Below are 12,791 nucleotides of genomic sequence, written 5' to 3'. Positions count from 1 at the left end.
TCTGCAGTGATCTGGAGAATTCATCCACAGATTCCAAGGCCAAAAGAGACGAGAGTGATCATCTAGTGTGACCTCCTGTACAACACAGACCAGAGGACCTGATCACCAGAGAGCGAATGACAATCCAGAGACAATGTTACCAACCCAGGGCGTGCAAAAATCATGAGTCAGGCCCCAAGAATCATGAGATTGGCTTAAAAATCACGAGACTTTAAACATGATAAATGTGGGGTCTTTTTATTGGCCCCCCTGGTTTCACACTTTCAAGCTTTTTTCTGTAACCAGGCAGGATAGAAACATACTACTTTCTTTAAATAAAAGCTGAGAATATCACATAATCACCTTTAGAAAAACCCCAAATATCATGCGTCTCATGAGAAACTTGCGAGAGCCGGCAACACTACAGTGGTAAACATAAGTGAAGGACAAATAAAGCTGCTGTGGATTTTGTCTCTTTTATTGGCCAAATAGTTCCTGCAATTTGTTCTTGGTCTAGCAGCTCATCTGGAAGTAGAATCTGATCTCCACAATTCAAACTTCGAGCCCTTTGGTTGGGACACATAAGTCACATGATACGAATGTAACTCTTAGACTCAGGTGTCTGGTGCAGACACTGCGGATTTGAAATTTGCTTTCCGTGAATATTCTGCAGCACTTGACGTTTTGAGGAACATTCATTCCAGCAGATTCATTTGCTACAATATGCATGGAGGGGGAATGTGAAGGAGGTGTGAACACAGTTGAAACTGGTTCTATTTTATTCTATTCTGTCCTCAGCACCCGCGTACCTGAGCGATTTCCAGTAGTGCATTAAGTGATGTGTCTAACATCTGTTATATCTGGCTTGTTCTTTCTCTCATCCTCTCCTCTCCTTGGGAGGAGAAAGGTGTGTACAGTGGAGGATTTTGCTGTGGTGTGGTTCTGGTGGGGGGGATTTTTTTTTTTTTTTTAATGCCCATGCTGCTGTCTCTGGATGTTAGAGAGGGCCGGGTCGGAGAAGTGCGGCTTAGAGCAGAAGATGAGTCAGTTTGCAATGGATCTTAGTTCCCGGGGAAGTTAATTCTGTAGACTGGGACCAGCCCTGAGGAAGCTCTGTGTAGTGCCAGAGCTTTAGGCTTTTTTAGACATCCTGGACACAGGCCATGGGGGATCCAGGCCAAGCCAAGGACCGAGGATGTATTTGAATACGGGAATGACTCGTTGCAGGGTGTATTTTGCAGTATTTGCCCAGCTCTAATGAGAAGTCGTTGACAAAGAGAAGTCGCAGGCTGATCCTCACTCCTTTTGTTTCAGGGGGCAAAGAGGGCTCCAGGGGCAGGTGAGGCTGCAGTGGGTTAGTGCACTAGCCTTCCAGCCTTTCCACTCCCGTCTCACATGCAGTTGATGGAGCTGGAGTCTCTCAGCCTGGCCACTAACTGGTCATTTCTGCACATCACTAAACTGCCAGGTGCTTCGGCGCAGATCTCTGTTCAGGAGACTGGACTAGCAGGACTGGACTAGCAGGGGGAGGCTGCAGGGTGAGACTGAGGTGCCTTAGCAAAGCTGCCTGCAGAAACTCATGACTGGAATAGCAGGGATTGTTGCGGGCCAGAGCATAAGCAGCAAGCGCAGGAGAGGGGGAGCTGCGGGGTCAGCATTGCAGTGCACTGGCAGAGCAGTGTGGTGGAAGCGTGGAGGCCTCCTGCCTGCACAACACCCGGCTGGAGCCAGGTCTGTCATCTCTCTCTGTCATGAACACTAAATCCACTTGAAACATTTAAAGAAACAACAAGGGCATGATTCATGATGGCTAATGGCTCCAGCTCTTGTGTGAGCAGCAGTGGCAATAGGAAGTGGCCCTGACTGCTTCCAGGATGAAGAATACCAGCCCTACTTTGGTGCTGCCAGCTCCTGTGTATAGCAGGGACTATTTACAGATATGGATCCAAATACAAAGTTAATGATAGAGTGGCAGCTTCCACAGTGAGGCGCCTCCTCTCTCCTCTTAACATAGGCCAGAGGCCTTGGCATTTTCCCCACCGTGTCTAGTATTTAGTAGCTTCTTTATGCTGTCGCAGGCCGACCTATTTCTCACAATCCTGACTGGTCTGGCCTGAAAGCATCTTGCCGCAGCGCTGAAACCAGCCTTGACGCAGCAGTGAAGCAGAAGCAATGATGCCTGAGATTCCTCCACTGACGGGAGCCGCCGTGGATTTGTGTAAACTTTCAGGAGAGCAAACGTTGGCTGGAAACAGCGCCCCAGCCAATAGCTTGGACGCGGTTAGGGTGTGGAGAGAAAAAAATGAAACCCTTCATTGCTTTTGTTAATGAGCAGCAGCGAGGGCTGCAACATTCCCAGCAGGTGGGAAGATTTTTTCAGCGCTACATGGGAGGCGGAGTCAGGTTTGGGGCAAAGGTCCTGTCAATCTTTTGAGACCTCGGTCTTGTTGTCTTGCTAGATAGATCTCTTTACTGTGCTTTGGCTGATGAGCCCTGTGCTTGCAGTTCAGACTGAGCAACATCCTTGTAACACACACACACAAACACACACACACACACACACACGTATATAGCTAAATAGTGTTGCATCTTCCTACACTGAGAAAGCAGCCCCTTCTTGTTCTCTGAGTGACACGCAATACCCTTTGCCTGCCTGTCTAATCCTCTGCATACAAGGAATGTGAGATTCCCTTCACACCCGTTAGCAATCGCTGATGTAACCTTCCTGTATCCTCTCACGCCCTGGACACTCCGCTCTGTAGCGTATCATGCCAAATCACAGCAAAGAGCTCAGCCCAGATCCCACTTCATAGAAACTCCGGTGGTGGGAAGGAAGAGGAAACCAAGGGAGGGACATGCTGATATCCAAAGACTAGAGGATGGACATAGCTAGAAATACTTTCTTCCAAGCTGCCTGTGGTGTTTGTTACATAGTCCAAGGTCGTCTACCGGGCAGTCTTCTCTGGTTTGGTTTACAAGCCAGCATTCCATGGGCAAGGCGACTCGTTGATGTTACTAAAATAATAGAGAATGTGGGGTGTTTGCACACCCAGCTGCTTGAAACACTGTGGTTGACCATCTCCAGGGCATCATGTCTTGGGCTTCTCACCATTATGAAAAGCGTTAATGAATTACAGAGGGTCACCTGGAGACATCCGCCCCGATAAGTGGAATTACAGGGACATCAGTGACATGCTGCCTGTATCTCCACAAGGGCTCCCACAAAAATGGTCCCCTTCACCAGTGATATACCCCTGGGTCCCAGGGCTTCAGGCACTGCAGGGAGAAGGGAAAGAGCTTGCCCTTCTAAACACAGATGCTTTCTCATAACCAGACCACGGCAGGAGGCAGCATCACTGTGCAAATAAACCTAGACTAAGCTGCACCTTGATGAGATTGTTTAGATGTTGGAATTTACAGGGTCGGATGATATTGGACCCTGCTCCCCTTGTGGAGTGTGAAAGGGGAGGTACATGGGGGGGTCAAGACTTTCTATAGGGAATCTGGGGATATTGTCTCCTGGAAATTTTTTTGAAAATACCTGCCATGTGGTGCCACCTGTCTGACAACAAATGTGCTCTTCAGAACTATTTTGATGAGCCCAGGAGTAAGTCAGCGTTGCATGGGGATGGCTCAGCTGTATTCACAGCAGAGTCCAATTAGAAAGAAATAAACGGTGGTTCCGTTCCAAGTTCCACCGACCTGTGATAACAAAATGAGATGCCTGTCAGAGCAGATCTTCACAACATGATTGTCCCTCTCCTTTCTTGAATGCATTGATCAGCAGTGAAGGGGTTAGCATGTTAATGCTTGAAGTGGCATCCTCAGAGTTAACAACGCATTGAGATGAATAGGCCCAGGGCACAGTTATCTTAGTGCTGTTGGTTCAGGCTGTCTGCAAAGTCAGGCATCACCTTACAATCTGGATCACATTTTGTTGCTTTTCTTTGCAGTCACTGGTTTGTTTTTTTTTAAAGAAAAAGAAAGTTTAGCTCGAATCTGGAGCACAAGATCTAGGCTGATCTCCTGCATAACCCCGGCCAGAGAGCCCTCCCTAGTGATTCCTGCACTCTTGTTGAGCTGCACCATGTCTTTCAGAAAGGCATCCAGTCTCGATTTAAAGACCTCAGGTGATGGAATACGCAAGGTACGCTGCCGTCAGAGAAGACTGACCTGGTTTTAGCCTTGCTCTGGATGGGTAGCAACTCCATCAAAGGCAGAGAAATCACCCCCATCACTGCTTGCTGGCTGTCTCTCGGTACTTGCTAGCTGATTACAAGGCGGGCTGGGATATTTAACATGGGATAACAGGAAGTAAAAAGCTAATAATGGGCTGAAACTAGGAAATTAGAAAAAGCTTCCTGACACTGAGGATATGTTATACTGCAATCCCAGGGTGGGATCTCTGGTGGTGTAGACATACGCTCCTTGGGTACTGGAGCAATGAAGCAGTAGCAGTACAAGGTTCCTTGTGGGCTGTACAAACCCGCCCAAGACCCTGGGTAATAACTTGGACGGCTAACCCACACTGAAGTCCATGTTACTACAGTGTACCCAAGCTGGCTCGATTAAAACTATCCCAGGCATGGCTACGTGATCTGCAATCTCACCCCCAGACTGCAGTGTAGATGGATCCTGAGGTCGGATAGGCAGTGGAAGAAGATGCCAAGCAAGATGACTGTGGGAGTGTCACCAAGGCGCCACCACTGGGGAAGGTCAGGAGCCTAGAGGAAAGGCCTGCTGGGTGCATTCATGTAGAAGACAGCCCTGCATTAGTGCAACAGGCTGGGCTAGCTGACTCCTGGGCTCCTTTGCAGACCTATCAATTTTACCCCCCTCCCCCCCCACCTCCAGCCATTGATACTATCCCTGCCCAGCTAGCTGCGGAAGAACTGACGTGGACTGTGGAATGCCTCCGTCCCACCAGAATCGTTGCTCAGTAGCGTTGGAGCAGCGTCAGAGATGTCAGCTGCCTCCAGCCACAGTGGTGGCAAGCACCGCAAAAACCCACCTGGCCAGCATGATGGCAGCGGCCTCCTCCCTCAGCATCTTCACTTCAGCAAGCCTGGACAGTGCTGCACCGGCTTGTGTTGTCAGATGGCATGCCAGGCAGCAGACGTCCGCCACCCCACCCAGCTGCACTTCACTCTGGCTTAGCTCCCCGGATTGTGTGCATGCCACACACAATGCCTGCGGTCCACTGCACACTTGTGTGTCATGCAGGGTGAAGCAGCAGTTTGCACGAGCCTCAATATAGAACTGGTCGACACCAAGCGTGGGAAGTGGGCCCACGGATTCACTCCTCAGATGATGACCTGTTCTCACTTCCTTTTCAGAGGCCTAATCTGACTGCTCTTTCACCCCATCTCCTCCCCTGGTTCCCAAATCTCCCCGCTGGGGGCCTTTTAGCCTCTGCAGGTCCTTCCTCAGTGCTGGAGAACCTTTACAGGAGACGTCCCAGGATCCTGAAGGGTGTCGGACCAGCCATTCTTCCTCCTGAGCGCCGTGCTGAGGGATCCTTCTGTATCCTGCTAAAACCTATGCCAGGGCTGGTCCCGCACCTCTGCTGTCACTGGTATAAGTCTCCTTGAATCAGTCGTGCAGGAACATCCAGTGCTAAGACCCTCCTTTTCCATCATGGGTTTGACCTCCAGCCAGTGCACGTAGCGTGTATTGACACTGGACGGGAATCCAGCGTAGGCACTGACTCCCGCGTACATCACTCCCCTTTGCCTTGCTGCTCAGTAATACAAAAGGGGAGATCCGCCAGAAGCACACGCCTCAATCCTTGCGCTTACTCAGTTAATGACAAGCCCCCGGCGCTGGCAGCTCTGGCATTCTCCCTTGGAGCCCACGCATGTGATGGGTTACCAGGGTGGGTAGGGAAGTCTCAGCTCCAGAAGGTTACTGTGAACTGGAGTGAGACAGACAGCAGTTGTGGGCAAGGGGCAGATTTTACTGCCTCTCTTCAGCATTATTCTCCTGAAGCTGCCGAAGGGCAAGTCTGCTCTACATCCACATCCAGCCACTGTAGTAATTAAATCACTTTTGCACATCCACGCTACGCTCGGCGGTGTGGGTCCTCACCAGGAGCGTGTGCCGATTGAACTGTCGCTGTGGGGCAGTGTGGTACGGCTTCTGAAAGGCAGCAAGAGTCGACGTAAGCAATGCAGTGTCTGCTCTAATTGCATTGATCCAAGCACTGCACCTCTCGCAGAGGTGGCGTTATTAAGTCGGTTCAGTGGGCAAGTTACATCAGTGGGAGAGACACTTCAGTGTAAGATGCTTACAGTGTTAGGTCAATGTAAGCTGCCTTATGTCGACCTAACTCTGTGGTGTAGACCAGGGCTAAGGGACTTTTCCCACTATGGCCACAATTACCGCCTGTCGGGAATTTTTCCATGAAACATTTTTTCCATCAGAAAACACCGACCCATCAAAATGAACCTTTTTGGTGAAACATAGCAGTTGCAGCTAAATGTTCTGTGGTCCAGGACGGAATTTCTGGTAAAGACCACAGAGAAGAATAGATAAGAGTCACCTAGTACGTAGAAGATGCTAGGCCTAGAACCAGGGTTTCCCATGTCCTAGGGGCTAGAGACTCAGCCCAGCCTTGTGGCCCTGTTCCACTTTGTGGATAAATAATTAAACTGTGATGGGGCAGAGATTCTAGCTCCCTCAGCTGGGATGCGGGAGAACCACGTGCATGTCTCTGATACCCCACCAGAGTGCCCTAGGCTATTGGCTAGTCTGGAGCCAGCTTGCTCTCTTTTGTGCCAGGGAAAATATCAAAAAGGCTCATTTTTGTTCCCACATGGGACGAAAACACATGTCAAAACTGTGACATTTTTCACAACCCCGATTTCTTGTTCTCTGGCCAGCTCTAGCTGCAATCTCTGGTGGTTCCTTAACATCAGGTGGTGCCGTCTCCATCCCTCATCCTCTCCATCCCAGGCTGCTGTAGGCTCCGAGGGGAAGCTCTGCCCTGATGTGTCTCTGTAAAGCTGCTTCCCCTGAGCCAGCCTGCTGCCAACCAGCGCGGCTGGCAGCAGGACCGTGCCATGCATCAGCTGTTGCAGAGCCTGCAGCCAGCGCCCTTCACTTCCCTGTTGAATATTAACCAAGCAACTGCAGTGAAACACCTGAACCATTGTTCACCCAGCAAGGCTGGGCCTGGCCGAACTGCCTGCCCACTGCAGCCCTGCTAAGTCCCCTGGAAAGGGCACCTTCGAATAAAAGCAAGAAGGACAAACCACAGCCGGGCTGGGGCTTGTGAGCTGCTGAGACCCCCCCAGCGCCCCATCCTGCGGCACTGAAGCCAGCAGGGGGGTGGCTATTGAGCGCAGTGGGAGCGGGAGCAGGCCCCGGCGCGCTCCGAGCCGGCGCGCCATCCGGCTCAGATGAAGCACATTTTGTTCAGAGCTTCCTGCATCCTGCCCGCGGTCCCCACGTCGCTTTGTTTCTCCCAGGGAGGGGGGCGTCGAGGTTAAAATGAGGTCAGCCTGCTAATTGCGTCAAAGCGCCAGGCTGGGAGCGGGGAGTCAGCAGCCAAGCTAATGCGGCAGCAATTTAGAGCCCAAAACATCAGCAGGAGTGAGAGAGGAGGCGTCGGGTGAGGCCAAAGTCTGCTTCGCAGCAGAGAGGAGAGAAGGGCAGTGAGAATGGGGAGAGCAGAGAGGAGACAAGGAGGGAGAGAGGGAGAAAGCAGAGGAGGAGGGTAAGAAAGGAGGGAGGAAAGAGAAGAGAAAAGCAGGGAGAGACCGTAATCACTACAATGATGAGTGCAGCAGAAACCATAGCACGATCTAGGGGAGTGTATGGGGAGGAATGGATGGACAGGTGCATCTGTGGGTGGTGAAAGAAAGAAGGGAGAGAGAGGAGAGAAGGGGGGAAATGAATGGAGAGAGAGGGAAGCTGAAGAGGAAGGAAAAGCTCAGCAGGGTAATGAGAAAAAGAGGCGAGGACAGAGAAAAAGGCAAGGAGATGCAAGACTGCGAGTTCCAGAGGGGTAGCCGTGTTAGTCTGTATACAGCAAAAACAACGAGAGTCTGACAAAGTGGGTTGCAGCCCACAAAAGCTTATGCCTACAGAAATTTAATTTGTTAGTCTTTAAAGTGCTACAGGACTCTCGTTGTTAAGACTGGGGTGTAACACTTGGCCTTGACAGGCCAGGGAACTGCATTGCCCCCTCCAGAGGGACTCAGAATTACTTGACCGGTCCTCCCAGCCATTGGAAGAGTTTATTTAAGCAACCACCACCCTGGACCTCACACCAACCCATGTAGCAACTCACAAGAGAGCTAGTTAGTTTAGTGTGATACGCTGCTGTTGTTCATTACCTTTTCTTTCTCCTGCAGTCCATCAGCCAGTTGATAGCCTACGTGCAATCTCATCTCCAGGCCAATTTGAATTAATTTTGCAAGTTGGTGGGAGACAAATATTTTACAGAAATCAAGAGATAGCACTGCTCCTGTGTTCCCCTCACCTCCAGCATTTTCTTATCTTTTGTAAAACACGTTTGTCTAGCAATATTTATATGTATGCTCTTGCTGCTTAAGGCTCGTGGCTCCTTTAGCCTCCATATGTGTATAGATTGGATGCTAGTGTGTTTCCCATTATTTTACTAAGGGCAAAGGATAGAGGAACTGGATAGTAGTAGCCAGGATCACTGTTCTTTTCCCCAATCCGCTAATCTCAATTATTCCCTTATTTTTCCAGCGTTCTCATGACTTCCCATTGGCCAGTCCTCTTAGGAGACATCCCATGAACTGCTAAATCTGAGACAGGTTTGAGCCAACGCCTAATTTAATTGTAACTAAGTCCACACCTGTCTGCTTATAGCATGTGTGTGAATATGCTGCTGGTGAAAAGATACCAGCTTAACCATGGCTGGAAGCAGCAACCTTCTATTTATTCCCTGGACAGCTATATCATGAGGGAGGGAGGCAGCAGTGCATGCCCCCCCCCCCCAAAGCATCGTGTCTTCACCCCGCTCCAGAGGGACAACCTCTGGGAGCTGAGTGGATAGTTCAGTCTCCAGGGCTCAGTCAGTCCCCAACAAGGGAACCAGTGGAGTGCTTATATGCTGTGAATACTTGTCAATTCAGAGCTGGGCTCAGGCCAGCTAACGCTAGTGCTGTGCTAACTTGGCTTGCATTGGCTGAGGTGAGTGATTACCAACCCCTGAACCAGAGGGAACAGCAACCTTGCACAAGTGTGTGAAGCTATGTCACCCTCTAGTGGCTGTGTCGGGGAGGAGGAGACCCTAACATTATAGCAGCTCCAGGTGAGTTTCCTACCTCTCTCAGTCAGACACAATGTGGGGGGGAAAAACAGCCTAAATACACCACTTCTCAGCTCATGTCTGTCCCGTGACCTTACAAGCCCCAGCCTGTGTGGAACGGGGTTTCACACAATACATGTTAGCCAAACAAATGGGACTAATGTGGTCACCTAGGCTGATCTGCTGCACTCCACAGGGCCTAGATTTCGCCCAGCGATTCTCACCGCAGAGAGCTTTGCTTTCCGCTATGGCATGAGTGGGCCTGGCCAGCCCTAGCACACATGCCTGACATCAGGCTTCTCTTAGCCCTGACCACGGCTCCAGAGGGGTTACTGCCCTTTCCCAGTGCCGGTGCTTGCGGTCTCCTTTCTAGCTGCTTTAGCACAACAGGGCCTGTGGCTGGGTTTGGACCCCACCTGGCTTTTCTCTCCCTGCTCGCAACCTTCTCTAGCGGTTCTGGTTATTTCAGACACTTTTTCTTCCCCACTGCCTTGGACCCTTCTCGCCTTATACAATTCATTGCCCTGCCAATTTATGTTCTTTCCTTTCCCTCGCACCCACCCCTCCTTCACGCAGGCACTCCCTGCCTACCCCCTGCCCCCTCCCCCCCATCTTCTACAGGCTACCGGAGAAGGGGGCCAAAGCCTTTCCATTGTTCCCTCGCCCATTCTTCCACTCACACTCTCACCAGCTCCCTCTCAGCCTTCTTCACCCGTCCCATCTCCTTAGCCTCAGATTTCAATACCTTGTCCACAACCGGAGTCAACCCCCCTCTTCCCTACCTCCTGCCAGCCTGAGCCCCATCTTCCTTCTCAGCCTCAGCCCCAGAGGCACCCCCTCTCTTCAGCCTGGCAGGAGCTTTCCTCAGGCTGCCAGCCCCCTTCTTTTCCTGCACCCAGGGTTCTCCTGCTGGCCTGGTTGTTCTCATGGAGACAGCAGCCAGGCCCGCACCATGAGTTGCCGCATAGCACCAGCTGGGGCAGAAGCAGCCCCCAGTTGTACACAGCAAGGAAGCTGTGTCTGGAACGCTCCCATCCAGGCACTGTCCCCGTGACCATGGACCAATGGCTCAATGACAGCCAAGCTATATGGATACATGCTATAAAGGCTTTCAGGCTCTGTGTGTGAAATACAGGAGGGTGAGGGCCATGAGCCAGCATGGCAGGGCTGGATGTGAGCTCGAGGTGAAAGGCTGGGCCGCCCATTCATCCATCACCTGCCGCGGTGGCAGTGGTGCTGACCTGGCCCCCAGCAGCCACAGTTCTGTACCTGGCGCAGTTGCTGCCCTGCTGTGTCTGTCTAGCCTGCAAGCTCGCCTGCCTGCCCATCCAGTTCTTGTTCTTGCCCCTGATGGGTCAGTGGGAGCCTGGTTTCTGCACATGCAGGCTGCAAACACGTACTCCTGCGTGGGAGAGGCATTTGTCTCCACGGTACGGTCTGGCAACGGCCAGCTAGTGCCAAACAGCCGTGACGCTACTTGAGCTGCGCCGAGGGCCCTGCTGACCGGCTCCCTTGCTGTGACGGGGCCGGGGAGCAGTGGTGGAGCCAACAGGAACGAAAGAACATGCAGCTGGTGCTACCACCTGTGCCTGTCGAGCTGCAGCCAAGCCGATGGCTTCCCCTGAGTCGCTGTTGCAGGAAGGGAGAGAGGTTAAAGAAGAAGCCGAGCCAGAAAGCGTGTGCTGTGTCCCTGGCTCCAGCCCGGAATGCATTAGGGAAGAGAATGATCATTATAATTAACGCCAGTGGGCATGGACTGCTCACTCGCTCAACTGTGGGTTGATTCCCTCCTCCCCCCGCAAAGCTGGTTAGCTAGCAGCTCCAAAATCAAACACCTGTATGTTAGCCAGATCCGTATACTGCTGCTGCACCATCTGCAGGGCCTGGCATGTGCCAGCTGCCTCGCTGAGGGGGCCGAGGGAAGGAGACCGGGAAAGGGCTCCATTATTAGAGAGCGAGGCCCATAACCCCGCTCGGCAATACTTCCCTCCCCTGCCCTGTGGCTCTCCAGTGTTGTCTCCCTTCAGAGATGCCGCTGACACAGCTTCCAAGGCTGAAAGTGCTGGGTGCAGCTCTTCATCCAGCCAAAGTAAAAAGCACACGCCAGGGCTTTATTGCTGCGTGCTCTTCTAGCCTCACGCCGTGTGTTTTAGCAACAAGCATCCTTTTAATATTAGCTACGCCGAGAACTAAAGGGGCACACCGCAGCACGTGCTAGCGCCTCGGCATCCGACATCAGTCGCATGCCTGTAAATCCAGTGCACCACCAGTGCCTGACTCTGCATTTACACTGAGCTCAGAATTTGGCTCCATGACGGTACCTTCCTGCAAGGGCATCTGAAGCCTCTGATGTAGGCCACTATGGAGATCGGCTAGCGGACTGCCTGGGCTCTGGGGCTGAACTAAGTGGCGGGCCTATGTCTCTGCCTTAGTGTGATTTAGGCCTTTGGACTGTAGCAGCAGCCGGGGTAGCATTGGAGGTTTCTAGCTTTGTATTTATTACTCTTTTTTGGCTGCTCTAGTTTTCCTCCCCCAACTTTACAATTTGTCTCAACTCGCATTAGCCTGCAAAATGGCAACATAATCGCACCACGCTGCTTCCTCCCCAGCTCTGGCCAAGGGAGGGCATAGGATTATGATGAACGTTCGGTAGGGAACAAGCCTGCTATTGAACTAGATGGACTCCAGTTGGTTTTCCCCATCCCTGGTTATTACAGTTTGCGGCATTACAAGGCACAACGGCTCAGCCACAAACACCTGGCTGCTCAGCTAGTGAGGTTGTAGCTCTGTACATTTCGCACAGGGCTGGTTTCTGGACAGGGCTGTCTACCACTGGGCTTGGTGTCATCCATAGAGGGACAGGCACCCTGAAACCACTTATACTGGGACAGTCATTTAAGCCCAGCTCCTGAAAGGTATTTATGCCCCCAATGAAATCAATGTGAGTGAGGCACCTACATACCGTTGAGGCTCTGGGCCATGCTGCCCACCATTTATAACAAACGACCCAGCCCAGGCACCGGAGGGTCACATCACTGCTACAAACCACGGCAGTATGAGCACATGGTGAGATCACAGGGCTGGTCGCATGTGGTCTTGGGTTGTAACCCTGACTCTGGGGCTGCCTTGCTGTGTGATCCTGGGAAGTTTCCTAGCCTGCCAAAGGGAACTAGTTCCCACAGCTACTCCCCAGGAGTGCGAGGCAGCAGGAAAAACCAGTGATTACATCGGGCTTAGTGATCCTAGGAGGGGAGGGGTTACACAGGGCAGTAGTGTGGTATGGGGGCAAGTACTGACTGGAAGCGGGGGGGGGATTCCTGGGTGCTGAGCCTGGTTCAACCATGGAGCTGCTGTTTGATCTTGGACACGTCATCTCCCTGTCAGTTCCCACATCTGCTCTGGCTATTTAAACAGTAAGTTCTTCAGGGCAGAGACTGGCTCATACTCTGTGTTTGTACAGGTCTAGCAGAGTCTGGGCTCGCGTGGACGCCTGTACTAGAAATATACAAGTATTATTAAGCCCACCTGC

This window comes from Emydura macquarii, unplaced genomic scaffold (assembly GCF_026122565.2).
Source record: "Emydura macquarii macquarii isolate MOO-44397 ecotype Brisbane River unplaced genomic scaffold, CSIRO-AGI_Emac_v2 contig_2768, whole genome shotgun sequence".
Lineage (NCBI taxonomy): Eukaryota > Metazoa > Chordata > Testudines > Chelidae > Emydura > Emydura macquarii.
The sequence above is the reverse complement of the archived record's forward strand: the minus strand, read 5'-3'. Positions refer to the sequence as shown.